The sequence below is a fragment of the Schistocerca cancellata genome, chromosome 6 (assembly GCF_023864275.1).
Source record: "Schistocerca cancellata isolate TAMUIC-IGC-003103 chromosome 6, iqSchCanc2.1, whole genome shotgun sequence".
NCBI lineage: Eukaryota > Metazoa > Arthropoda > Insecta > Orthoptera > Acrididae > Schistocerca > Schistocerca cancellata.
Genome location: NC_064631.1, coordinates 75,417,047 through 75,443,771, shown reverse-complemented (window position 1 = coordinate 75,443,771; position 26,725 = coordinate 75,417,047). Strand labels below are relative to the sequence as shown.

The 26,725-nt window shown below is 44.6% G+C and overlaps 1 long non-coding RNA gene across 1 annotated transcript in view; it reads left to right on the top strand.

Moving 5' to 3' along the window:
- Positions 1–7,330: 7,330 nt before the first annotated feature.
- LOC126191489 (uncharacterized) overlaps positions 7,331–26,725 on the top strand; it is a 93,306-nt gene continuing 73,911 nt past the window's right edge. The window contains exon 1 of the long non-coding RNA XR_007538358.1: positions 7,331–7,544. This is a non-coding gene — a long non-coding RNA (uncharacterized LOC126191489). The remainder of the gene's footprint in view (positions 7,545–26,725) is intronic.

Sequence of the window (26,725 nt, the reverse complement as noted above, 5' to 3'; positions counted from 1 at the left end):
AAGCGGAAAATGCTTGAAACATTTTTAGTCACTGCAGGAATTTGTCTACCCACGTCTATTACGATAATGCCCTGGTAGGCAGGCACAGCGGAGCACGTCATCCTACCGACATTTTTGGAACGCGCTGGGTGGATACCAAAAAAAAACCGAAAGAGGAACCTCGGAACATCTGCGTAGTTTCTATCAAAACCAACGTTTTTAAATCAAGTCTCGGCATTTTCACCATAACTTTATTCCACGCTAACGGATATATGAAGAACAATCTTTAAACTATTATAAAACTGCAATGTAAACTATGTCGGTCAGTGCAACAATCATTAAATATGTTCGTTGAGCAGTTTTTTCACGTGACGGAGCTACAGCCGGGGTAACCGCGGAAACACTAATTTGGTGCTAAGTAGTCAGGCAAGATGCTTGTTCTCGTGCTTATCACTGCGCTCGACGACGTCGCATTCGCGATTCTGTGCTGGTAAGTCGCCGCCAGCTCTCGCATCCTCGCACACTCGTCACTCTAAACGCTGTAGGCCGGAATGGCTACGTCAGTCTCGCGTTTTGGTCGTAGTCGAGCTGTCGTGTGACTGGCGAGGCATACAGGCAACAATTGCTATCGCGTCTCGAAGTTCTTACAAATTTTCACTCCGAAATACATGATTCGATAAACCTTTTGCTCCTTTGAGCTCTTAGTATTGCATATTGTTAGTAAATCTAACAACTTACCCTTTGTCAATCGTAATTAAAATGCATGTTCTTCTCTTTTCTATTTCGGGCTTTTATGGCAGTTGATACTCTCTACTGAAATGTAAGTACCAAGTCATTCTCAATAATAGAAGATAAGTTCTTTTAGTTATATATGTTGTGTATAATGGTTTACGATAGCTCGTCAGTGCTTGCAAAGAGGGGAGATACAGATAAGATCGCCAACCACTGTACTCAGAGTGGACCCTGCGCAGAGGTAGAGGGTGGGTGGGGCTGGTCGTCTCACTGGTGACGTGACTGACGTAGAAGAAGTCCGTAACCGACTCTGACATTGTGGTGTGACACGCGGCAATATCTGTCTTCTTGCTGATGATAGCAAATTAAAACACGACCGATTTCAGTCCCCTTAGCAGACGTCATGTAATGATCAATACGGCGAGCACGATCGTAAAGGGTAGCAACATGCAGTCCACGAGATATGCCACAAATGTCACGATACACATGCAGCTAATCACTTCAGTAGCATGAGAGACCGACGTTCTTCCTTAAATTATGTTGAAGCATCGTTTTAACATATGTTCAATGTCGCTTGGGGCACAATAAGTAGTACATGACAAATTCCCATATCCGATATGGTGTAGTATACCTGCGTGTCGCACCGTTTACTTGTAGTCTGCAAACGCTTAGTGTAAGATCATCAAATAATGTGTTTTGGAAATAAGTCAGCTTGGTGCTGATAATGCTTTTGATAGCTCGGTTGGTTATACATACTCCTTAAAAGAACTTGCCATGCCACAATCATAAATCTTTATAAGTTTGACAAATCTCTTCTCACATGAATGACACTGTTTAAGGGTAATATATTTTAGAATAGTTATCCACATAATGTCTTCCAAAACAATTCAATTTTGTTTTCGTTGTTTGTTTTTAGATGGCGATCGGAAATGGACTTGCTGGAAGCTGATTTCGAGGAATATGTACTGGACATCGAGGCTGACCTGGCAGAAGAACTGGACCTCTTCGAGGTTATCCCTGACGAGATGGATTATTCAGATACAGATCTATGGTGGATTGACGAACTGATGCCAGAAGAAGATTGGTTAGCCGATGTGAGGGAGATGGTGGAGGACGTAGACGCTTCTCCTGAGGGAGAAGTCGTTGTCATACGCATACATTTCATTGGTGTAAAGGAATTTGTATTTCCAAAACGTAAAGTAATGGCTTTCTTTGAGTCTTTACTAGGTCAAGAAATAAATAACGTTTCTTAATTTTTGAAACTGTTTTCATTAGTTCCATGGTCGAATAGGTAGCGTTTAAGACTAGTAATGTACATATTGTGTGTTCAGCTTCCAGAAAATACTAGAAGTCGTTTGGTCATTTTTTCATCTCTATGCTGTCGCCATGTTCGTCAATGGAAATTGAAGAAATGGTGTAAAAATTATAAGATGAAGAAAAAAAAGCAAACATATCATTGAGAAGTTGTTTACTCTAAATTTCAAATTTTTAGCAAAATAATGGAATAATATTTTGGCAGTATTGACTACAAAAAGTTATTCTGAGGTTACATGAAATACAGGCAGCGAAACGGTGTGTAAAGCTTGGACAGAAATCAGAGTTTACTTGTAAAAGTGAGAGAACACGAATTACAGGCATCGGCTGAAGTGTGACATGTTTGTAATCTATCCTTGCCCATGTTATTCAACCTACTTACGGATGAAGAAATAAAGGAAACCAAAGATAATTCGGATTGTGAATTGTAGATGGGGTCAAGAAAGAAAACCTTAAAGGTCTCTATGTCAGAGACGTCGGTGAACTTTAGGAAGATCACTTGAACGAAATGCATAGTGCCTAGGAAATAGGTTACAAGATGAAGGTAACTAAAAGTGAACATGGGTACTAAGATGTTAAATTCACACACTAAAAGTATTAGACTAGGTTACTGTTTTCTCAGAAATACACTTTAAGATAATAAAATAAATAAACGATGCACGACGAAGAAGTATGCAAATGGGAAGGAAATCGATAGAAGTGATGACGAGACAGAAAGCTGATTACAATTTCAGAAAAATTCCGAGATTTATTCTAGAGAAAGAGCTTCACTAATTGGGCTAGACAATAACGCGTTGGCCCACTTCTGGCACTTATGCAAGCAAACACTTATTAGTAGTGCATTGATTGAGAGAGCAGTCTTCCTGAGGGATATCGTGCCAAATTCCATCCAGTTAGCGCGTTAGATCGCCATAATATTATCAGATGGGAGGGCCCTGCCCATAATGCTCCAAACGTTCTCGATAGGGAAAACAACCAGCGACACTGCTCGCCATGATAAGGTTTGGCAAGCAGCACGAAGACATAGAATAGAAACTGTCGCCGAGTGCGGGCAGGCATTATTTTGCTGAAATGTAAGCCCAGGATGAGTGATCATTGAGGGCAACAAAACGAGGCATAAAATGACGCCGACGTCCGCTGTGCAGTAAGGATGGCGCGGGTGACAACCAAAGGAGTCCTGCTATGAAATAAAACGGCAGAACTCCTGGTTGTTGGGCCACATGGCGGGGGACGTGGACGTCGGTACGTCAACGTTCGTATGAGCTCTAGGCGAGTCATCGCTGGTCATTGGGGCCTATTTCGAAGAAGGACCATCACTGAGGACAGATCTACCTCAGTCAATGAGATTCCAGGCCGAATGGCACGACACCACTGCAGACGCGATCGTTGGTGTACAGAGGTCAATGGAGGTCGGCGCAAGGGGCTCCGTGAACTTAGCCTCCTCTCTGTGAGCCGCCTAGTAACGGTCTTTGTGATCACTCAGTTGGACGTCGGAGCGATGACAGTGATGAATCCGGGGCTCTGAGGGCCGCTCTGAAGATTCCCATTCCTGCCTACATGGTCGAATAGTGGCATCGCTGTTATTCAAATGCTGAAGGATTCGGAGATTACTCCAACCAGCTTCTTTGAATCCACCTAAGCGTCCTCTCTCAAATGCAGACATTTGCGTATATTTTTCATGCGCCTGTCTACGAGGCATAGTTACTGCCTAACTGAGTACATGGTTTTATGCCTTGGTATCGTATGTCCCCTGTTTAATATCTTGTCAGCTGCGCGTCGAAATTGCGCTGCAGCGTCACATATTCATCCATCGGCCACCAAAGATTACGACTATGAATTTTCTGTCAATACAAAGATGAATATGAATTTTCGGTCAATTTTCATACTTCCTTTGTAATTCTTTTTTGTGGCTTAGAGTGTTGTTGTAAGGGATGACGGATGAAGGGAAGAAAATACCAATAGTAAACAGGAAACTGCTAGAAATTCATTTTAAAGTAAAAGTGTTTTACCACCGAATATACATTTAAGTGTTAGGAAGTGTGATGAATGTATTTGTTTGACGATTAGCGTTATATGTAAGGGAACTAAAATCATAAAAACAGCGGCACTAACAAAAACAGGCTTTTGAAATGTGGTGTTAAAGTGCTGACGAAAATATACAATGAAGCGGCACAATAACTGGTATAGGGATGCATATTCAATTACAGAGATACGTAAACAAGCAAAATACGGCGCTGCAGTCGACTACGCTTATATAAGACAACAAGTGTCTGGCGCAGTTGTTGTGTGAGATGCTACAATGGCAGTATATCAAGATTTACATAAGTCTGAATTTTGTGATACAGTCGGTGCACGAGCGATGGGACACAGCATCTCCGATGTAGCGATGAAGTGGCAATTTTCCCGTATGACCACTTCAGGAGTGTACCGTGAATATCAGGAATCCGGTAAAACTCGAAATCTATGACATCACTGAAGCCGGAAAAAGATCTTGCAACATGGGGCCAACGACGACTGAAGTGAATCGTTCAATGTGACAGAAGTACTACCCTTCCGCAAACTGCTGCAGAGGCCCACTCGTGTACCCTTGATGACTTCATGACACAAACTTTCACGCCTCGCCTGGGCAAGTCAACACCGACAATGGACTCTTGAAGAGTGGAAACATGTTGCCTGATCGGATGAGTCTCGTTTCAATTTGTATCGATCGGATGGACGTCTACGGGTATGTAGACAACCTCAAGAATCGCCGGACCCTGCAGGGGAGGCTGGTGGAGGCTCGTGGAGACCCTGTCCGTGTGGGGCGTATGTAGTTCTAGTGATATGGATCCCCTGGTACGTCTAGATACGACTCTGACAGGTGACACAAACGTAAACATCCTGTCTGATCACCTCCACCCATTCACGTCCATTGCGCATTCCGACGGACTTGGGCAATTCCAGCAGGACAATGCGAAACCCCACACGTCCAGAATTGCTACAGAGTGGCTCGAGGGAGACTCTTCTGATTTTAAACACTTCCACTGCCCACCAAACTGCCGAGACATGAACATTACTGAGCATATCTCGACCCCCTCGTCCTCTTACGGACGTATGGACAGTCCAGCAGGATTCATGGTGTCAATTCCCTCCAGTACCACTTCAGACAGTACTCGACCCTAAGCCACGTCGTGTTGCAGTACTTCTGCATGCTCACAGAAGCCCTATACGATATTACGCATGTGCCAGTTTGTTTAGTAACCCATGAAGATCTGCTGCGGTGATTCAGAAATCAAAGAGCTCTAAGCCACAACGTGACTAAAAGAAGCTTCGTACGAAGGGCGACCTTCAACAATGGGCCAAGAAGCGCGCTACATAACGGAGGGAACCGAGACCTTACAGCCAGAACACCACCATAACGTCAGTAGAATAGCCTTAAAGAGCTCGATAATACATAGCTACCGCAGTCCATTACCAACCTATGGTATTAGAATAGACGACACAGAGAGATTGTGCTGGCAAGATCGAGCCGACGGAAAACTTGTCGCAAAGTGTGTTGCTCGAACCACTCTACCACTCTCCTGGCCTTTTCACATAGCGCATACTGTTGTTGAAAAATGCCACAACCGTCAGAAGACATAATCATCATGAAGTCGTGCACGTGGTCTGCAATCAGTTTATGATACTCATTGGGCGTCATGGTGCCTTACATGTGAATGTTCTCCAGATCACAATGGAACCACCACCAGCTTGTGTCCATCCCACAGTACAGGTGTCAAGGAACAGCTCACCTAGAAGACGAAGCATTCTTGCTCTAGCATCGGCGTGATGAGGAAGGTATCGGGTTTCATCAGACCATAGAACGCTCTGGCACTGCGCCAACTTCCAGTGCCGATGGTCATGTGCCCATTTCAGTCATAGTTGCTTATGTTGTGTTGTTAACATTGATACATGCATGGGTCGTCCTGTAAAAGGAATGAGGAGTTGGTAGGTTGCTGGAGGGAGTTGGCACCACTTCTGCATACACAAGTCAGATATTTCCCGCAAGTTCCTGGGAGGGCAGGGGGGGGGGGGAGGCTCTGACACCACGTTCAGTCACATCCCAGATGTGTTCGTTCGGGTTGAGATCTGGCGAGTTCGGGAGCCAGTACATTAACTGGAACTCGCCACTGTGTTCCTCGAAACATTCCACCCACACATCAGTGTATACGAGTTCCAATTACTTTGGATCGAATGACACTTCAGCATCACGTAGCATGAGATAACAAGCAAAGCGGTAAAGTGGAGTGTGACAGGAGGATACCGTTATTACACTTGATTTAGGCCCACTGACGTTGTCGCTGTCTTGAAGACTCAGACCTTACTGGAATGGGAAGAGATGTGGTAGTTACTGCATTTCACGAAGATACGACAGTGTACAATAGCACAGGCTCCTGTAGCTAAAAAGTACATTATCTCAAACTAGATTATCTAACCAGCAAATATCGGAAAACTTTCCATCAAATTGGTACACGGATGTTACCCATCACACTTGTACAGCTTGAATAGAATGGTATCTACATGTTACGTTTCTCACGCAGTTGAACTCTTCGGTCCCATGTACGTGATATTTGGGGTACTCAATAATGGAAACGTAGTGGAAAGTCCTTGATACATTATTACTCAATGTCGGAATTTGTCTGCCCACATACGTTACAACAACGCTCTGGCAGTTAAGCACAGCGGAGCAATTTATTCTAGCTAGACTTCTGCAAAAAGTGGAGATCCAGCTGCAAACGAGCTATGTGGACACCTCTGGGGTTTGTACCAAATGCAACGTTTATCTGTCAAGGCTCAGTATTTTCACGTTCCCTTTATGTCGCGGTTATGGATATATGTAGAACATTCTTTAAACTATTACAAAAGTGCAATGAAGACTATGTCAGTATGTGCAACGACCGTCAAACATGTTTTGTTGTCATGCAGATGCTAAATGAATATGTGAATAAAAGCGAGCATTCCTTGAGCAGGTTCATCACGCGACACTCGTCAATGGTGATACTCCCTTGTCTTCTGTCTCGACAATGGTTCTACAGCCGCGGTAAACGTGGAAACACTAATCTGGCGCTAAGCTGTCAGACAAGATGCTTCTGTTCTTGCTTAACGCTGCGCTCGATGAGATCGCATCCCCGATTCTCTGCTGGTGAGTCGCCGGCAGCTCTCGCAACCTCGCAGACTGGTCACTCCAAACGCCGTTGGCCGGTATCGCTGCGTCACTCGCGCGTTTTGGTCTCTGGCGAGCAGTCGCGTGGATCGCGCGACGTACAGGCACTAACTGGTTTCGCACCGAAGTACATGTTTCGGAAAGTCTTTTCCTCCTTTGAGCTCTTTCTCTTTGTAAATCAGTAGTGCTAAGAGTTCGCGACATAGAAACTGTAACAGAATACATTTGCTGAACCGTGTCTAGTAAAACAACTTAACTACGTCAATCGATAGAAAAGTTAATGTTGTTTCATTTTATTTTTCAGGGTTCACTGGGAGCTCATATTCTCAAATGAAATGTAAGTACCAATTATCCGTGAATAGTAGATGACCACAGTGATCAACGTGGACACAGAGCAGAGGTGGAGGACGAGCAGGGTTGGTTGTGTCACTGGTGAGTTGACTGGTGTAGAAGCAGCCAGTAATTGTCACTGACATTAGGGAGATTCTCCTTTAACACCCGACCGTATCTGTGTTCTTGGTGATGATAGTTTATTAAAACATGACAGACTTCAGACAGCTTAACTGGCGTCATCTAATGATCGATGTCGCGAGCACGATCGTATAGGTCTGCAACTCGCGGTCCACGAGATATGTCGGTAGTGTCATGATACACACGGTGTTAATCACTTTAGTAGTAAATAACAACCAGCATGATAGACGGACGTACTTCGTTAAATTGTGATGAAGCATGTTTATCCATATTTTCAACGTCGCTTGTGGCACAGTAAGTACTACATCAGAAATTCACACATCCAGTACTGTGTAGGTTACCTGTTTGTCGTACCGTTCACTTATAGTCTGTAAACGCTTAGTTTCCGATCATCAGGTAATGTATTTTAGAAATATGTCAGCTTGTTGCTGCTAACAGTTTCTTAATAGAACGTGCTATGCCACAGTTATAGTTGTAATGACAATGTTCAAGGATACGATGTTTCAGGATAATTGTCGGTACAATACCTTCCAAAACAAAGCAATTTTGGCCCTGTTTTTTTAGGTGGATATCGGAAATAGATTTACTGGACTTCCATTTGGAAGAGTATATACTGGACATCGAGGCAGACCTGGCTGAAGAAGTCGACCTCTCCGAGTTTTTCCTTGACGAGACGGAGTATTCAGATCCTGGTCTATGGCCGATTGCCCAGGCTGACGGCCTGATGCCAGAGGAATGTTTAACAGATGTAAGGGAGATGGCGGGGGAGGAAGACGAGTTTTCTGAGGGAGAAGTCGTTGTCATACGGACACATTTCATTACTATAAAGGAATTTATAGCTCCAAAACGTAAAGTAATGGCTTTCTTTGAGTCTTCACTGGGCCAATAAATAAACAATGTTTTTCAGGTTTCTGAAATGGTTTTTGGTCCATGAGCGAATACCTAGTGGTAAAGACCAGCACTTTAAATATTTAGTGTTTAGCCTGCAGAAAATGAATACTGGACGTCGTTTTTGGTTCTTTGGGTCTATATGCGGTCGTTATTGACACCGTTCGTAATGTTCGTAATGAAATTATCCGGTCCTTTACGTATTCATTTCATTATTTAAGCACTCACTCATTTTCTGTTCTTGAGTAATGTTCTTTCAAGCATGTTACGTAGCGCGAAGGACTCATACATCGTTAAGGAAGGACCCCCCTCAGCTAAGCGAATGTCATTCAGATTTTATTTGAGACGACTTACAATTAACTTTCACAAGATGTCCACTATTTCGATTATAAATTGAAGGATTAATGTTGAAGCTGAAATATTTTTAATTTTAGATTTAAATATGTATTTATTTTCTTCTGTGTACATTTTGCTCTACAACAGGACTATGAGATTTTGGGAATAGAAAGATGGCTACTCTGTCTTGACATCTAACACAACCACTATCAACAACTGCTGCGTTACCAGTGTCTCAGCTATGTGTATTAAATACACACCTGATTAAATTTTGCCTCGTTGTAGATATTAGTAGATCGTCTCCATCTATAGTGAAGTCTTATGGAGCAAAGTCGAACGTATTTCCGAAGTTTCAATTATCATCGAGATATAGGCATTAACTTACTTTAACGTAATTTAAAAACTGGAAGTATAATATTTTTCTTTTTGCCAGAACAGCAGATCACTCTGATACGAATTTAGTGACATACATCTTTTGTGGGTCTGACAAGAGATTACGGAGTGTTGTTATGCAGAATACGGGGATTTTTGTGCTGCTGAGCAGCGGTCGTTTGAATACATTTGCCCCTGGAAGTTCACAACACTGCAGGGTGAAGCTTGAGCTATCGGGCAGAGAAGCAAAGTGAGTCACGAGAGTTAGGCTTCACCAAAGCTTAAACGTGTTCTGCACCAAAGAGAATCTTCTGTCGTTGAAAAGTCATTTAGTCGTCTGTAAGAAAGGGATAATTTAATTTTTCACTTCGCATATCACTCTACAAGGCGTTCCAAGTACATGTCAGCTGGTCATCGCTAAGAAACGTTTCTCAATGTCATGATTGTTATAGAATGAATTTTTCGCTCTACAGTGGAGTGCGTGATGATTTGAAACTTCCTGACGGATTAAAACTGCGTGCCAGACAGGAACTCGGAATCGCGATATTTGCCTTTCGCGGACAAGTGCTCTACTGACTTTTTTTTCTTATTTTATTATATTTATTTATTTTCGTATTGTCGATTTGTTAGGGCCACAGTCAGCTACAGGGTGGAGCAGACAAGGTGGGCAGCGGTCCAATCCCGAGGCCTGGCCACGATGCCTCCCTCTTCCTATCGCCATGTTGCACCCTCATACTGCTCATATTAATAAGGGAAAACAGTGAAAACTAGTGCACCCATCCCGAACCCTGGAAATCCCACAAGGTGATGCTCGTTGGCAGGTGGGCCGAATCAAAGGGGTAGCCGCGTCATGCTTCATTCCGAATAGGAGGGCACCTGGAGCACCTGCTGCGCCGGGAACACGCCAACCAAGTAGAGACGTGGTAAGAACGCTGTTAAGATAATAACGGGTACTACGCGCAACCTCCACATGTGCGGTCTGCAAGTATTGCCGAAACTCATTGCGCGAGCGATGAGCATTTAAATATAGATATTGCCAAAGTCCAGCCCCTTCTCCAAAGAACCACTGGAGTCTTTGTTGCAGGAAAATATTCCACCGCTGGGTAAAGTTAGGACTCAGGATCAGTAACATGCGACGCACTCGTAGAAAACAAAGGACTATTTGTCGCCCCCACAACCAGACCACCACATAGGCATTAACACTGACTGAACTATACAAGCAAGACTCACGACCCGCCCTCACATCTTTACTTCCGCCAGTAGTTCATCTTATACCTACCAGACTTTGAAAATCTCCTGCATACCTTGCAGGACTAGCAGTGCTGGAAGAGAGGATATTGCGGAGACATTGTTTAGCCACAGCCTGGAGGAATTTTGACACAGCAAACTGCCGATGTTCCAATCCTGGTTCGGCACGCACTTTTAACCTCTCAGGAAGCTCAGTAGTTGTCATAATTTGCAAACAGAGTTCTACAGTAACAAGGGTTTTAAGCGAGAATAAAATGGGCGAGTTAACTGCGGTCCGGCAGCGGTAGCCCAGCGGTTCTAGGCGCTTCAGTGCGGAACCGCGTGACTGCTACGATCGCAGTGTAACGCTGGGCGCGTGGCACACGATACTCCTTAAAGCCTGTACTATGGTAAGTTGACGGGCTTCACCTTATGAGAAAGGATTTTTGTATACCGCGTGTACCTGAATCGAAGCAAATCAGACTTACACCCATTCTGTAATAACAATGATACGTCAAGCAAGTTCGAAATGCAACTACACGTCAGTACGGACAAAAAACAACACGGGAGATGCTACCAATTTGTTAATAATACTGTCGCCAGCCTAATTAGGCATTAACTGAGTTTCTTCCATGTACAAGTTGGCAGATTTTCGTGCAAAGCAACAAGTAGTAACACTGCATAATATGGTAAATTTTAGAACTAGAAAATCTGTTGAACTGATAGTTTCCCTTTCTGTACTGATAGGGAAAATCCATTAATACATAACACTACACTATAATGTTTACTACAAAACTTCGTACTGTCTATTGATCTGATTAAAATCGGGCATAGGTTACCCTAGAAATAGTAATTTCGAGCCACAAACAAAATGTCAATTTAGATAAAGATAAAACACTGATAAATTTTGGCTTTTATATTGACTTTAACTTTGCTGGTCAAAGCAATTTAAAACACTTCAGAATTCAAATGAATAAAAGGGGGAGGGGGGGACCCTGAAACTGTTATGATCACTATATTAAAAAAAATGATTACTGAAATTATCAGGCGTTCAAGATTTCCAATATATGAGTTACTACTCTTTTTATCTTATTTCCTACTCATTTAAATACCTTTATATCTGTCTCGAAATAATTAAACTCCATTACTAAATTTGTCAGACCTTCGTTATTCATTTACTGGTTCATTAACAAAACAATTCTTTAAACACCATTCTAACATAGTTAGGTCTGCAGGTAATTTTTATTAATACAAACTTTAATTTTTCATCTCGTGACACTCGGACTGCACAACATTTGGAGAGGACCCTATCTAGGTTAGTTGTGAGGATAATTAAATGATAGGAAAGTTCTGGTAAAATTTAAGTTGTTATTGAACAGTATGGAACAAAATTAACACTGGTCCATACGAATACAGTACTAAAAGTTTCAACCTGCTTGTATCGATGCGGCGGTTGGCGGGCGGCGAGATGGCGAGGCACAGAGCACACATACAACCACAGCTATGGCTCTTGATGTATCGGCACTTTACTTCTTCTTAGCGTCGCAATACTTTTCCGGTTAGTGCCTATGGAATTTTGCCATGCTGTATGGGCGTTGGAACGGCATACCCGAGGCTCAATGAAACTACGTCTTCCAGGAGAGCCTCCTCGATCCAGAACGTGTGGCTCAGACCAATGCCCAACTCCAACTACCACTGCTGAGCCCGTTATGCCGTGCAGTGCTCGTGCGCATTTTCCCGCGCTCGCCTGCCATCCACCTTTTACCGCTCCCTTACAGACAGGGTATTCACCCGAGGTTTTGCATTCTACATATCCTAACACATTGCCTACGTATGGACCAGACACACAGTTACAATTTTAAACATCTTATAACAGTTTCAACATTTGTTGCATTTCAATTCCATTACAATATTGCTTGACATTTCACATAAACATTAATATTCACATTGACACTTGTTTACAGTTTTCTTAACACAATGACATGAAACAAAAAAAGAAATGAAATCAGAGCATTAATTACACAAGTTTATCGAAAAATCAGAAGAAAAAAAATATATGTACAATAGGACAGAGTCGTTGTTGCTACAGCAGGTTCGAATCCTGCATCGGGAATGGCTGTGTGTGATGTCCTTAGGATAATTAGGTTTAAGTAGTTGTAAGTTCTAGGGGAGTCATGAGCTCAGATGTTTAGTCCCATAGTGCTCAGAGCCATTTGAACCATTTGAAGTTAAGTGCGGCCTTGGATAGAAGACGGAGACAGTTGTTGTGCCATTTAACACTCCTGACTGCTGTGTCCGCAGCAACAGCTCACAGAGCTGCGGAAAAACTCACAGAGAAAAGTTTCAAAGTAACGGTAGTGCAACTACTTCAGACACTGTTGTTGGACATCAGTAGTGCAACTGGCTGCTGCAGTGTGTGCATATGACGACGAATGTAATGAAAGGCTCTTTTATTCTGACGAAACACACCCGCAGTTAACAGAAAAAGTGAATACACAGAAGGAACTTGCTGTAGTTCCCATCAGTTATGGCAGCAGCCTGTTATTGACGTGAAAACCGGAATGTGATGTGCGATTAGCGCAGTATGATATTCTTCCATCAATCCTTAACTTCGGGTAGATGTCTCAACAATTTACAGCGATATTTCTTCGGAGAACTAACACTAACGAAAAGACCAACGGATATTTCACGCAGGGGAATGTTGGAGCTAATACTCCCAACGTGTCTATGACACAATACCAAGGGAAGGTTTCGATGACGGATTGGTCGGCTGGAATAGTCGTTCTACGGCTTTGGATCCATGTGGTTTTTCTCTGTGAGACATGTTAAAAGAGAAGCTGTACGCAAACAACACACACGCTCTCGAAGAGAGAGTGACAATGTGTTTAAAGGGTGTCAGGCTGCAGCAGCTAATTCTCTGCAGACGAGGTCTCCCTTAATATCGCAAAAATCATACACAGACACATGAACAGAATTTTATGTAATTAATAGATTATCACCAGTAATTAATGTGTGATATGATCAGGACTCAGCAAACAAGGCACAATAGGGCGAATTTTTGGATGTAAAGTCTGAAAGGCAGGAAGCACCTTTTTGACCTTTGCCAACAGACGATTTATGCAAATTTTGTTCGTGATGCAATATCAAGTTGAAAATAAACAGATCAACCGCTAAAAGTATATTCCGCATTTTCATTCAGTAGTATGTTATGGTATAATTATCTATTGTAACCCGTCAGCTGGGTAGAAGGAGCTCAGGATATAAAAAAAAGAAACAGAGAAAATAATGTGCGATTTTCACCGACAATTCCATTGTAGGTTGCTCTTCAAAGAGTTATGTATTTGAAGCCGACAGAATCTGTATTCACTGAAGAAACAGGTCATAAATAATTCTTCGAAGTTTGGGAAGAGTAGTAATGTCCATAGATATGACACAAAAGGAAAAATATGACCTTCGTTACTCATTATTACAGCCCTACAGCTTTACATCCTGAAGGGCGTGCTTCTGAAGATATAAGAGCTGGGAAGTTTCGACCTCTAGATATTTCGAGTATATTGCAGAGCATTCGAGTGCACTCGAGAACATTCCACAACATTCGAGAGTAATCGAGAGCATCCCACAACAGTCAGTCACTGTTGGGAATTAGTGGGGAGAATTTAGGAGCTGGTTCCTCGCTGCCATGTACTTCACTGCCACTGCTGCAGAGTAATTTCATTCGTAGTTTCCACTTCTCCAGCCACCTGGACAAACACTTAGTTCTTTTTTGTGCTTGTGCTTTGATTGGTGTTCAAGGCGGAGTCCATCTCCATGCAGTGCAGCCAACCATGAGAAGCAGCCGTCATCAGCATGCCACTTTGCGCCGTACTGTCGGTAATATCGCAGCTCTGGCGTGTAGGGTTTGAGCTGGTTTATCAGCCACAAAACATTCGAGGTCAGGTCTCTCAGCAGTGACATTTGAAGAGCCGCTTTGCGTACTTAGGTGATATCATGGTATTGCATCCAGTTAGCCTGATGTTTATCGTTTTTACGCATTTCACCTGTTCCCTTTGCTCTCCCTTCTCATGGCAGGGAAGTACACTAGATTCCAAGCAGTCTAGTTTGTACTAGGTTGATGCCAACATCTGTACAATGTTTGGTTTACATTAAAATACATGAATGTCCCTTGTACAAATTCATGAACAACTCTGTGCTCCATTTAAAAAAATGTAGTTGTAAAATTTTAGGATCTCACTTATCTGTTAAACTGTCACTTTCACCAGAATCCTTTCTCCATCATCATTTCTGGAGGGGAACTATGATTGCTTAATTTAACGAAAAGGTATGTTCTTACCAACAGTTGGTTTATACTCAGGTGCATTTGTGGTCTTTTGTTTCTTATTCACTGATCACTATGTGAAATGTTTAACTTCAAGCACTGAAGATGATCATTCTGTGATCGAAAATCGATTTTACAGTTAATGAATCAACAAAATTACGGCCAATGCTGACTTTCCTTATTATTTAACGAATAAATTATACGAGAAGCTACGCACCCTAACATTGGCTTTATATCAGGGTCATTATAAGATTGTGCTACACAACTTGTGCACATTCATTACAAACCCACTTGGGTACGATTTGCATAACATCGTGATGCTCCCCCTTAACTTGCATTATCAGTTAAGGGCCCAACGACACCAAACGATATCTACTTTCCAGGCACGTCGTGTTCCGTTGTGCAGACGTCTGATATTATCAGTCAGTCAGAATGCAGCATGGTATGTATCACTCATAGACAACCATTGCATTACTAGTCTGTCTGACGTCATAGTGTTAGAACCAGACATATTGGTAGTGCTAGTGACACCACAGAGAACTGTGTAAGCACTACCGATTTCTAACCAAAAATACTGTAAATAAAACAAATACCACACCGCAGCAGATAAACCACCACTACGTTACTAGATTATGGGGCATCAAAGTAAAAATGCGTCTGCCTGCAGTAGGTGCTTGATATTTCTAATGCTGAATCCAGAATATGGTACGTCAGATAATACTGTTCAGGCTGATTCCAGATTTCGGTGCATGTGGGGATACTGTTCAGGGCGGATCCGCCTATGTAAAATCTGGGATAGTTCTTGGGATGGATCTGTATGTGCAGTAATTCTACGTTGTTATTTGGTGCGGATCCATCGTCGAATGATCTGGGGTAGCAACTCAAAGGTGAATCGTCACACATTAGGTTCAATGCTGCCGCCGTTGCCGATGCGAACAATGCCACCGGCCTCAGTGGCAGGAAGTGATGGCGGTCTATGCTGTAACCCAACACGCGAAATGGCGTAATTGTGTTATGGGTGTTGACGGCAGAATAAGACTAACATATTGCCTCCAAGAGCAATCCGTGTAGATGTAGTTGAAGAGGGTCGTAATGTATAATAGATGACATCTATCCAGACTATCACACAGGAATTCCAAACTGAATCAATATCCACTGCAAGTACTATGACAGTTTGGCGGAAGGTGAGAAATCTTGGATTTCATAGTCGAGCGGCTGCTCATAAGCCACCCGTCTCCCGGGAAATGCCAAACGACGCCACGCTTGGTGTAAGGAGTATCAACATTGAACAACTGAACAGTGGAAAAACCTTGTGTGGTGACACGAATCACGATACACAATGTGGCGATCCGATGGCAGGGTGTGGGTATGAAGAATGCTTCGTAAACCTCGTCTGCCAGCGTGTGTAGTGCCGACAGTAAAATTCGGAGACTATGGCGTTATGGTGTGTTCGTGTTTTTCATGGAGGTGGCTTGCACCCCTCATTGTTTTCCGTGGTATCAAAACAAAAGTATAGTATAACTGCATCATTATAGATTCCAATGGCGTGCCTTAAAATGAAAAAAGGTGAAACGCGTCTGTGAACATAAAATACAATGCAACAAGAGAAGGCGGTTTTTACTTACAAATCAAATATGCTGCGTAAAATTCGATGTTATGCACATATAAGAGTGCAGACTCCCTCTCTCTCTCTGTCTCTCAGGGGTGAGCTGTCATTATGAATAATTTACAAATTAAGCACCAAACATGCAAATGCAAATAAATATTCAAGACACACTGATCAACTGCTCCAATAACCAATCACTCACAATAAAAAGCATAAAAAGACTGACACATTTGCAAAAGAATTAAAAGGTGTCTTTCTTTTTGCCTAATTATTTTAGAACACTTGTTTTTAAAATGCCTTCAATTAAATTCCACCTTTCCCACCAATTTTAGGTTTCTCGTCATTTCATTACATAAAACTTTACCAACATCAACGCGTTTCGGAGCTGCCCAAAATGTGCTAGCATTTTGTGGCAGCATTTATTCATAGGACATAAGATTAATGAGCTCTTGGTTTAATTCGTCTCCTAGAATTTGTACACTTATGTTCAGAACAAACAGCACATCTTCAACGACTAGAGATAGGACGTTCATAGTCTCATGATATGTACATTAGTATGTTCTGTAGAAATTAGCAATTGAGTCACCTCAGTTCAGCATGTGTCCACTATAGGACCTGACAACTTGTCCTGCACATGACGCAACAACGCGTATAAGTTGCGAATGGCGTCCTATGGTATAGTCATTTATGCTACATTCACCTGGTTCTAAAGTTCATCTCTTGTCGTTGGCGTTGGTCACAGCATGGCACCTGTCGTTTCACCATACCCCACACATTTACGATTGGCGTGAAGTCTAGCGATCTTGTGGGCCACAGCAAAAAAGGGGGAACATTCTGCGACACTAAGAAGACGTTTGATCATGCAGCAGCATGTGATCGTGCACTGTCTTGCTGAAACATGGGGTATGGGCTGTTGTGCAGAAAGGGTGTGGCAATGGTTCGCAGGACGCCATTGGCGTAGATCACACTGGTCTCAGTGCCCTGGACACGCACCAGCTGTGATTTGTGGCTGTACCCAAAGTACCCCACACCACAAGGCCTTGAGCAGGCGCCGATTGTCTTGTGTGAATGCGGTCACTGTGATGCTGCTCCCACTGCCTGCAGTGAACCAAAATACGGCCATCATTATCAAAAAAACAGAACCTGGATTCGACCGAATACACTACCTGATGCTATTGGCGTCTTTCATGCTTCTCCGCATTCGTCATAGGTAGGCAGAGAAGTGGACGACGAGCATGTAACCCATGCCTTAATAAACGGCGACGGTCTGATAGTGTACGATGTGTTACACTCTTCCACCGTTGCCCTAGAGCAGATCTGTCCCGCAATGCCATTTGGATGAGGCGTCAATCTCCTCGGGGGTGTGGTCTCTTCTCGTGCGACCTGACCCGTCTCGTCGTGTTCTATGGTCTTCCGTGAACCCTTCTGCACAGACCAGCTGCACTGCCGAAACACTTCATGCCACACAAAAAACCGTGGCACTAGTTCGCAGATTCAACTGAGCGAAGACGTTTTCAAACTGACTGGAGGTAACAGTTTTTTGAAAATTCACGATGGCTTCGTTTCTGACGTAATAATCCCGGTGTTCCATTGCGTAGAAGCGGGGAAAATTCTCAGAGAAAAGGGAACTGTTCTTGCGTGAGAGGGGGGAGGGGGGGGAGAGTCATCTATACACTTTACACGTTGAGATCGAAACCACAAAAGAGACAAAGGGATTTCCTGTTTGATCTTTTTTGCTCCCAGAAAAAAGTCGAAAACCATACTCCATGCTGCTGTGGTTATTAATAATGGAGAAAATGCCCAGTGCAGAAACGGTAATGAAGTTAACTGAATACATATCAATCACTACATGCTAGTATACCAATTGAAATGTTGAATGTTTTTAACCAGCAGGACGGAACCACGAACTATGTCGAACTTTGGCGTAGAGTACGCATGTAAACTCCCCAATAAATCAAAAACATCTGAACGTATAAAGAAGGAAGCAGTAAATGTTACATTTGAAATTAAAGAACAATTTCATTGCCCTGCCCCTTCAGGGGAAAAGAAAGGATATATAGATTTACACAAAAGGTAAAAAGATATTGCAATAACGAATTGGGTGACATAAGAGGATGTTGAAATCATGGCTTTATTATAAAAATAATTGAGTGAGCATTTAAAATGGATAAAATAAGATGATATGTTTAATTATTTTATCCAGTAATGTTGACGCACCAGGTTAGCCGAGAGCGCTAATGCGCTGCTTCCTGGACTCAGGTGGGCGTGCTTGCCCCGGATCGAATCCACCTGGCAGATTAACGACGAGGGCCAGTATGCCGGCCAGCCTGGACGTAGTTTTTAGGCGGTTTTCCACATCCCACTAGATGAATACCCGGTCGCTCCCCACGATCCGCCTCTGTTACACGAGTTGCAGACATTTGAAGCATTCGCACTGTTTCATGGATTACACTCGACGCAAACAGCTGGGGTACACTAATTCCGTCCTGGGGGGTTCGTGGTGTAAACAGGAAGGGCATCCACGCACTCTCGGACACCTCGGAAACACCACGTTGTCGTAACAGGTCGCAAAGCCCAGGGTCGGGAAGCCCCCGACTCCGATTGATTTCGCAACGGTCGCGGCTGGCGGCATCTCTGAAGTCGAACACGGCATGGAAATAAATGTGATTGTTATTCCAGGCCTTATTACCGACAAGCTTAACTATTTTCTTTAAAATCATGCTTATACATCAGAATTTCTGACAAAACCTTCCAATCAGCGCAGTTGGTATAGCCGGCCGCAGTGGCCGTGCGGTTCTAGGCACTTCAGTCCGGAAACGCGGGACTGCTACGGTCGCAGGTTCGAATCCTGCCTCGGGCATGGATGTGTGTGATGTCCTTAGGTTAGTTAGGCCTAAGTAGTTCTAAGTTCTAGGGGACTGATGACCTAAGATGTTAAGTCCCATAATGGTCAGAGCCATTTTTGAGCAGTTGGTATATAACAGCCACTCACACGGATCTGTGTTGAGTCCCCTTTTGTATACGGTGAATGCAGGATATATTGTAACGACATTAAGCATGTTTCTGAAAGTACAAACGTGTGCCGGTTATATGTGCCTGTATCGTTACTCGATTAATCTGAGGGTGACACTTCTATGACTGAATCGTAGATTAGGCAGTCTCTTTGAAAGAACAAAACCATTCGTAGTCAAGCTGTTATTAACTGTCCAGTTCTAGTCTTCACAAGGAAGTGCTGGACTATAACAAAACCAACGGGTCAGCCACGCCCTTTCACAGTTTAGCGTAGAGTTCGGCTAAATTGCTGGCGCCGTTTGTTGACCGAGAACTGACGAGGCGCCTACATCTTGAATGCATAGCAATCAAAGTTGGACAGTTACTTGTCATAGTAAGGGCAGCATCTCAGGTGTGGAGGTTTTGGTTTTATTTACGCTTTACTGTGGCATTATACAGTCGTCGTCCAGTTATCGATGGATATCTCGTATTTGGTAGTGCCTTGAACTATTTACTAAGCGAGACAGAGAACTGAGACACCGTCTTTATTGTGACTGATCCTAGAAGCACTGTAGATTTACTAGAAGATAAAGAATGGACCTGTGGTGTCACCGCCAGACACCACACTTGCTAGGTGGTAGTTTTAAATCGGCCGCGGTCCATTAGTACATGTCGGACCCGCGTGTCGCTACTGTCAGTGATCACAGACCGAGCGCCACCACATGACAGGTCTAAAGAGACGTACTAGGACTCGTCCCAGTTCTTAGACGACTTTGCTAGCGACTACACTGACGAAGCCTTTCTCTCATTTGCCGAGAGACCGTTAGAATAGCATTCAGCTAAGTCCATGGCTACGACCTAGCAAGGCGCCATTAGCCTTACAGTGCTTGTATATAAAGAGTCTCATTTGTATCGTCAAGAGCGATGTACCACAATGATGGATTACAGTTAAGATTATAGCGTGCATTTCGGCCTCCTCTATCTACAAGGTGTTGGCACATTTGCCAACACATCATTGACGACGAGGCTTAAGAAAGGACCTTGTTCTTTATACTTGCTTTGATCTGCTTTACTTGTGTCATGGCTTCGCCACAATCTCCAGATTTACTGTCCAAATTTTATCGCTTGCAGAATCAGCAGACACAGGCCTTATTGGATGCCCTTGGACAGCTCGTTCAGGGTCAACGGGCACTGCAAAACGATGCGGCAGCCGCCGCTTCATCGCTACCGCAGCCACACCACGCAGTTGCACCCCCGTTCCGTAATTTTCGTCCAGACGACGAAACATGGACGGAGTGGTCACGCCAATTTGGATTCCATCTCGCCGCCTACAGAATTCAAGGTACTGAGCGGCAGCCTTTTTTGTTAGCATCCGTCGGGGTGCAGACGTATCGTGTGATAGTGAAATTGTTTCCCCGACGCGACGTAGCGACTCTGTCCTAAGAAGAAATTTTGTCTGCTTTAGATGCCTATTTCAAGGAAACAGTCAATGTCGTTGCGAAAAGATATACGTTCTTTCGTACAAAACGTACGGCCGTCAAACTAATCAGGAGTGGGTTGCAACATTGCAAGGCCTTACAAGGGATTGTGCTTTTGAGTGTGAATGTGGATTCAGATACTATGGTATGTGATGCAATAGCACAGAACGTTTCTGATGTTCGCATAAGGGAACAGATTTTGAAATTAGTCAATCCCTCCCTTCAACAAGTGATAGACATATTGGATAGGCAAGACACACTTGACTTTGCTCAGGAATCATTTGAAACTTCGCCAGCTGTGTGTCACATTAACCGGCCCGCCGGGTGAGCTGCACGGAACTGTAAACTGCCCTCGCGCACGTCCGCGCAGCCACGTGTCCCGCGAAAGCAAGCAAATACAGTGAAATCATGCTCGCGGTGTGCAACTAGACATTCGTGTGAGAATTGCCCATCACGCCAAGCTATTTGCTTTTTCTGTAATAAAAAAGGACATGTTCAAAGTGTTTGCCAGAAAAAGCTTAGATCGGACACTCACAACCATTCCAGGCCCTTTGCTTCGTGCCGGAATCGAAACAAGGACACTCAGGCTCGGGAACCTTCGCCCATGGACATTCATGTAGTTAATGCCACTCCGCCCTGTGCTACTCTCTCTAACAGTGACTGTGTTCATCCCACAAAAAGTGTGCGTCGACGTCGACGGAAATCCCGTCACGTCGTAAGTGATTCTGTACCAGTGTCTGTTCAAGTTGCACAAAACAGTCGCTCTTGTCGTCAGCAGGACAATAAACTTTTTGTAGATTTGGACTTTGCCGGACAAGTTATACCGTTCCAGCTTGATACCGGAGCTGCAGTTTCATTGCTCAATCACGCCACGTACAAACAACTGGGCGCACCTCCGTTGCATGCCGCAAATGTTCAGCTCACTAGTTATTCAGGACAGAATATCCCTGTGTTAGGACAGTGCAGCCTTCTTGCAACATACAAGGGACAAACAAAACTTGTGTCTTTTTACGTCCTACGTTCTTCTTCTGCAGTGAACTTGTTCGGTTTAGATTTATTTCAGTTGTTTAACTTGTCAATAGTCAATCAGGTCCTATCAGTGAACCAGACTGTGCCTTCCGCCAGTGTTTCTGGTCTATGTGAGGAATTTGCAGACATTTTTGCACCGGGCCTTGGTTGCGCTAAGAACTATGAAGCACATTTGGAACTAAAAGTCAATGCACAACCGAAATTTTTCAGAGCGCGCAATGTTCCCCACGGATTGCGTGACGAGGTCGCAAGAACATTAAACGATTTAGAATCACAAGGTGTAATTGAACGTGTGCAGGCTTCTCTCTGGGCCTCACTCTTAGTAATTTTGCAAAAACCTTCCGGAAAATTGAGACTTTGCGTGGACTTCAAGGCCACAGTGAATCCACAACTAGTGACTGCTACTTTTCCTTTGCCCCGCCGGAAGATCTTTTAGGCAAACTGTGCCCGGGAAAATATTTTTCAAAGTTGGACCTAGCAGATGCGTACTTGCAAATACCGGTGGACGACGAATCCCAGCGCGTATTGGTGGTTAACACGCATCTTGGTTTGTACAGATTCAAACGACTGCCATTCGGGTGTGCATCCGCCCCTGCCTTGTTTCAGCAATATTTACAAACTGTTTGTGCGTCGGTCCCTACTGCAGCAAACTATCTGGACGATATTGTGATCTCCGGAAAGACGGCCGCAGAACATTTACAAAATCTCCGAACGTTATTTCAGGTCTTGCGACAGAATGCTCTTCGCTTGAGGAAGGACAAATGTGTGTTTTTTGCTCGTGACTTACCATATCTGGGACATGTAATCAATGCTCAAGGCATACATCCGAGTCCAGAGCACCTTCGTGCCATACAGGACATGCCTTCGCCGCAGAATTTGAAGCAGCTACAGAGTGTGTTGGGAAAAATTAACTATTACCATAAATTTGTGCCGCACGCTTCTTCCATTTCAGCTCCGCTTCATTGCTTACACCGTAAAGGTGTTTCGTTCGTCTGGTCGACGGAATGTGAACGCGCCTTTCGCCAGTTGAAATTGGCGTTGCTTTCAAATACTTGCCTTACGCCATTCGATCCCCAGAAACCCCTTTTGTTGATGGTAGATGCATCGGATTTCGGGATCGGTGCTGTGCTTGCGCACAAAGATGGCTCGCATGATCGCCCTATTGCCTTTGCGTCCAAATTGCTCTCGTCTGCGCAAAGAAATTATTCCCAGATCGAGAAAGAAGCTTTGGCTCTCGTCTTTGGTGTTACTAAGTTCCATGATTTCTTGTATGGTCGTCACTTTACCATCATCACAGACCACAAACCTTTGACATCGCTTTTTCATCCGAACAAGCCTGTACCTCCGCGTACAGCGCAGAAATTCATTCGCTGGTCTATTTTCCTCTCGCAGTACCGCTACGATATCTTGTATCGGTCCACTGCTAAGCATGGAAACGCCGATGCGTTGTCCCGTTTGCCTGTTGCCGAGGATAAAGCATTCGATTCTTCCGAACTTGCTTGCATGTTCATTGATGCAGAAACTGATGACGTGGTCGAATCGTTTCCGATTGATTTTCGTCGTGTAGCTACAGCCACAGCTGCTGACCTTGTCCTTGCTACCGTTTTGCGTTTTGTTGCTACGCAATGGCCCTTGTCGAAGTCACGGATCGAGGATCCGTTGGTTCGCCGATTTTTTGCTCACAAGGAGATACTTTTTGTCCGACGTGGTGTTTTGCTGTTGCGTTCTGATAATGATCAGTCTCGGGTCGTGGTCCCACGTTCGTTACAGTCCTCTGTCTTACAGCTTCTCCACCAAGGACGTTGGGGTATAGTGCGTACGAAACAACTTGCTCGTCAGCACTGTACTTGGTTCGGAATCGATGCTGCGATTACGAATATGTGCTCTTCTTGCATGGCGTGTGCCGAACAACAATCCGCGCCACCGCGGAAATTCTTTGCATGGCCAAAAGCCACTTCCCCTTGGCAACGCTTACACATAGATTTTGCTGGTCCATTCTGGAATGCTCGATGGTTGGTTGTGGTCGATTCCTTCAGTAATTTTCCTTTTGTTGTCCGGATGTCTTCCACGACGTCATCTGCCACAATCCAAGCGTTGTCCGCTATCTTTTGCATTGAAGGTCTACCACAGACTATTGTTTCCGACAATGGCCCACAATTCATGTCCGCAGAATTTCAGTCATTCTGGAAGGCCAATGGTATTCAACATCTGACATCCGCGCCGTTTTCGCCTCAGTCAAACGGTGCCGCTGAACGTTTGGTCCGGACCTTCAAGTCACAGATGTTGAAGTTGAAAGAGTGGCATTCTTGGGAGGACGCGTTATTGCTCTTTTTGTCTTCATATCGCTCTCAGCCCCGAGATGGTCGCTCGCCGGCTGAGTTGCTTCATGGTCGTCCTCATCGAACCTTGATGTCTTTGCTGCATCCGCCGCATCAGGTTCCTGTGCAGCGGCAGACTCCTGCTTTTGCTCCAGGCGACGTTGTATTCTATCGCCACTATCGCGGTTCACGGCGTTGGCTCGCAGGGCGCATTCTTCGCTACCTCGGCCGCGCGATGTATTTGGTTTTGGGGGCCTCTGGTGAGGTGCGTCGGCATCTCAATCAGCTGCGCCTCTGTCGTCGCCTGGGTTCTGCCGCTCCCCGTCTGCTTTCATCGACGGTGCCGTCCGGTCAGCGCCCTGGGGACCCATCTACTGGCTCACCTCATCCCCAGGTGTTACCGACGCTGCCTTCTATTTTGCCCCATGGCGACGCGCCGCCACCGCCGCCGCCGCCGCCGCCGCGTGTTCTCCCGCCGGCGCCGCCCGCAGTGGACGCTTCGCTGCAGCTGCCACGCGCCTCTCTGGGTCACGCGCCGCCGATCGCTTCCCGTGACCAGCTGTCCTCAGCCATGGAACTCTTGCCTGCTCAGGACCACATGGCGTCATCGCGCGTCGGATACCCCGACGCAATGGAGGTCGACTCTTCGGCCCCTCCTGTCTACGGGCGCATCCACCGCATGTTGACGTGCACCCTGGACTAGGTTTCCAGGCGTTTCCTAGCTCCCCTCGGACCGAACGGCCGGGTGCGGGTGGCACAGCTTCGCCTGTTGTTAGGCTCCCCACCTCATCGCATACGTCAACATGGGGCCCTCCCCACGGCGGGCGGAAGCCTTATAACACGACCGTTCGCCGATTTGCGGGGGAGGAATGTGATGTCACCGCCAGACACCACACTTGCTAGGTGGTAGTTTTAAATCGGCCGCGGGCCATTAGTACATGTCGGACCCGCGTGTCGCCACTGTCAGTGATCGCAGACCGAGCGCCACCACACGGCAGGTCTAAAGAGACGTACTAGGACTCGTCCCAGTTGTACGACGACTTTGCTAGCGACTACACTGACGAAGCCTTTCTCTCATTTGCCGAGAGACCGTTAGAATAGCCTTCAGCTAAGTCCATGGCTACGACCTAGCAAGGCGCCATTAGCCTTACAGTGCTTGTATTTAAAGAGTCTCATCTGTATCGTCAAGAGCGATGTACCACAATGATGGATTAAAGTTAAGATTATAGCGTGCATTTCGGGCTCCTCTATCTACAAGGTGTTGGCACATTTGCCAACACATCAGGACCCGATAGCGAAGCGACGTTTCTCTACAATATAGACGTCCACGAATAGTTTGAATCAAAGGGCACAATAGGTCAAGTGGAAAAGTCGTGTATGACAGGAAGTCACCGATTCTTTACTTTAATACAACTGACGATGTCTTTGCCTTGAAATAGCAGACATTACTGGAATGGAAAGAAATGTGATAGTCACTGCAATTCCAAAGATACGACTCTATAGAATAGTACAGCCTCCTGCATCTAGAAACCATGTATCTCTCAAGCTAGAAGATTCAAACTTCAAACATCTAAAATACTTTTCATCAGTTGGGACCAGATGTTACGCGTCACAGCTGTACAACTTAAAATGTATAGAATTTTCGTATTGTGTGTCACAGACGAACTTTTCGGTCTCGACCACTTGATAAGCGGAAAATGCTTGATACATTTTTTGCCACTGCAGGAATTTGTCTACCCACGTCTATTACGATAATGCTCTGGCAGGTAGGCATAGCGGAGCACGTCATCCTACCGACATTTTTGGAACGCGCTGGGTGGATACCTAAAGAAATCCGAAAGAGGAACCTCGGAACATCTGCGTAGTTTCTATCAGAACTAACGTTTTTAAATCAAGTCTTAGCACTTTCAGATTATGCCGCGCTTACGGATATATGAAGAACAATTTTTAAACTATTATAAAACTGCAATGTAAACTATGTCGGTCAGTGCAACAACCATTAAATATATTTTGTTATCTCGCAGCGCACAAATAAATATGTGATTCGTTGAGCAGTTTTTTCACGCGTCACTCGTGAGTGGTGAGACTAACATGTCTCCTGTATCGACAATGGAGCTACAGCCGGGGTAACCGTGGAAACACTAATTTGGTGCTAAACAGTCAGACAAGATGCTTGTTCTCGTGCTTATCACTGCGCTCGACGACGTCGCATTCGCGATTCTGTGCTGGTAAGTCGCCGCCAGCTCCCACATCCTCGCACACTCGTCACTCTAAAAGCTGTAGGCCGGAATCGCTGCGTCAGTCGCGCGTTTTGGTCGCAGGCGAAATGTGTGACTGGCGAGGCATACAGGCACCAGTTGCTCTCGCCTCTCGAAGTTCTTACAAACATTCACTCCGAAATACATGTTTCGTAAAACCTTTCGCTCCTTTGAGCTCTTAGTATTGCTTATTGTTAGTAAACCTAACTAGTTACCCTTCATCAATCGT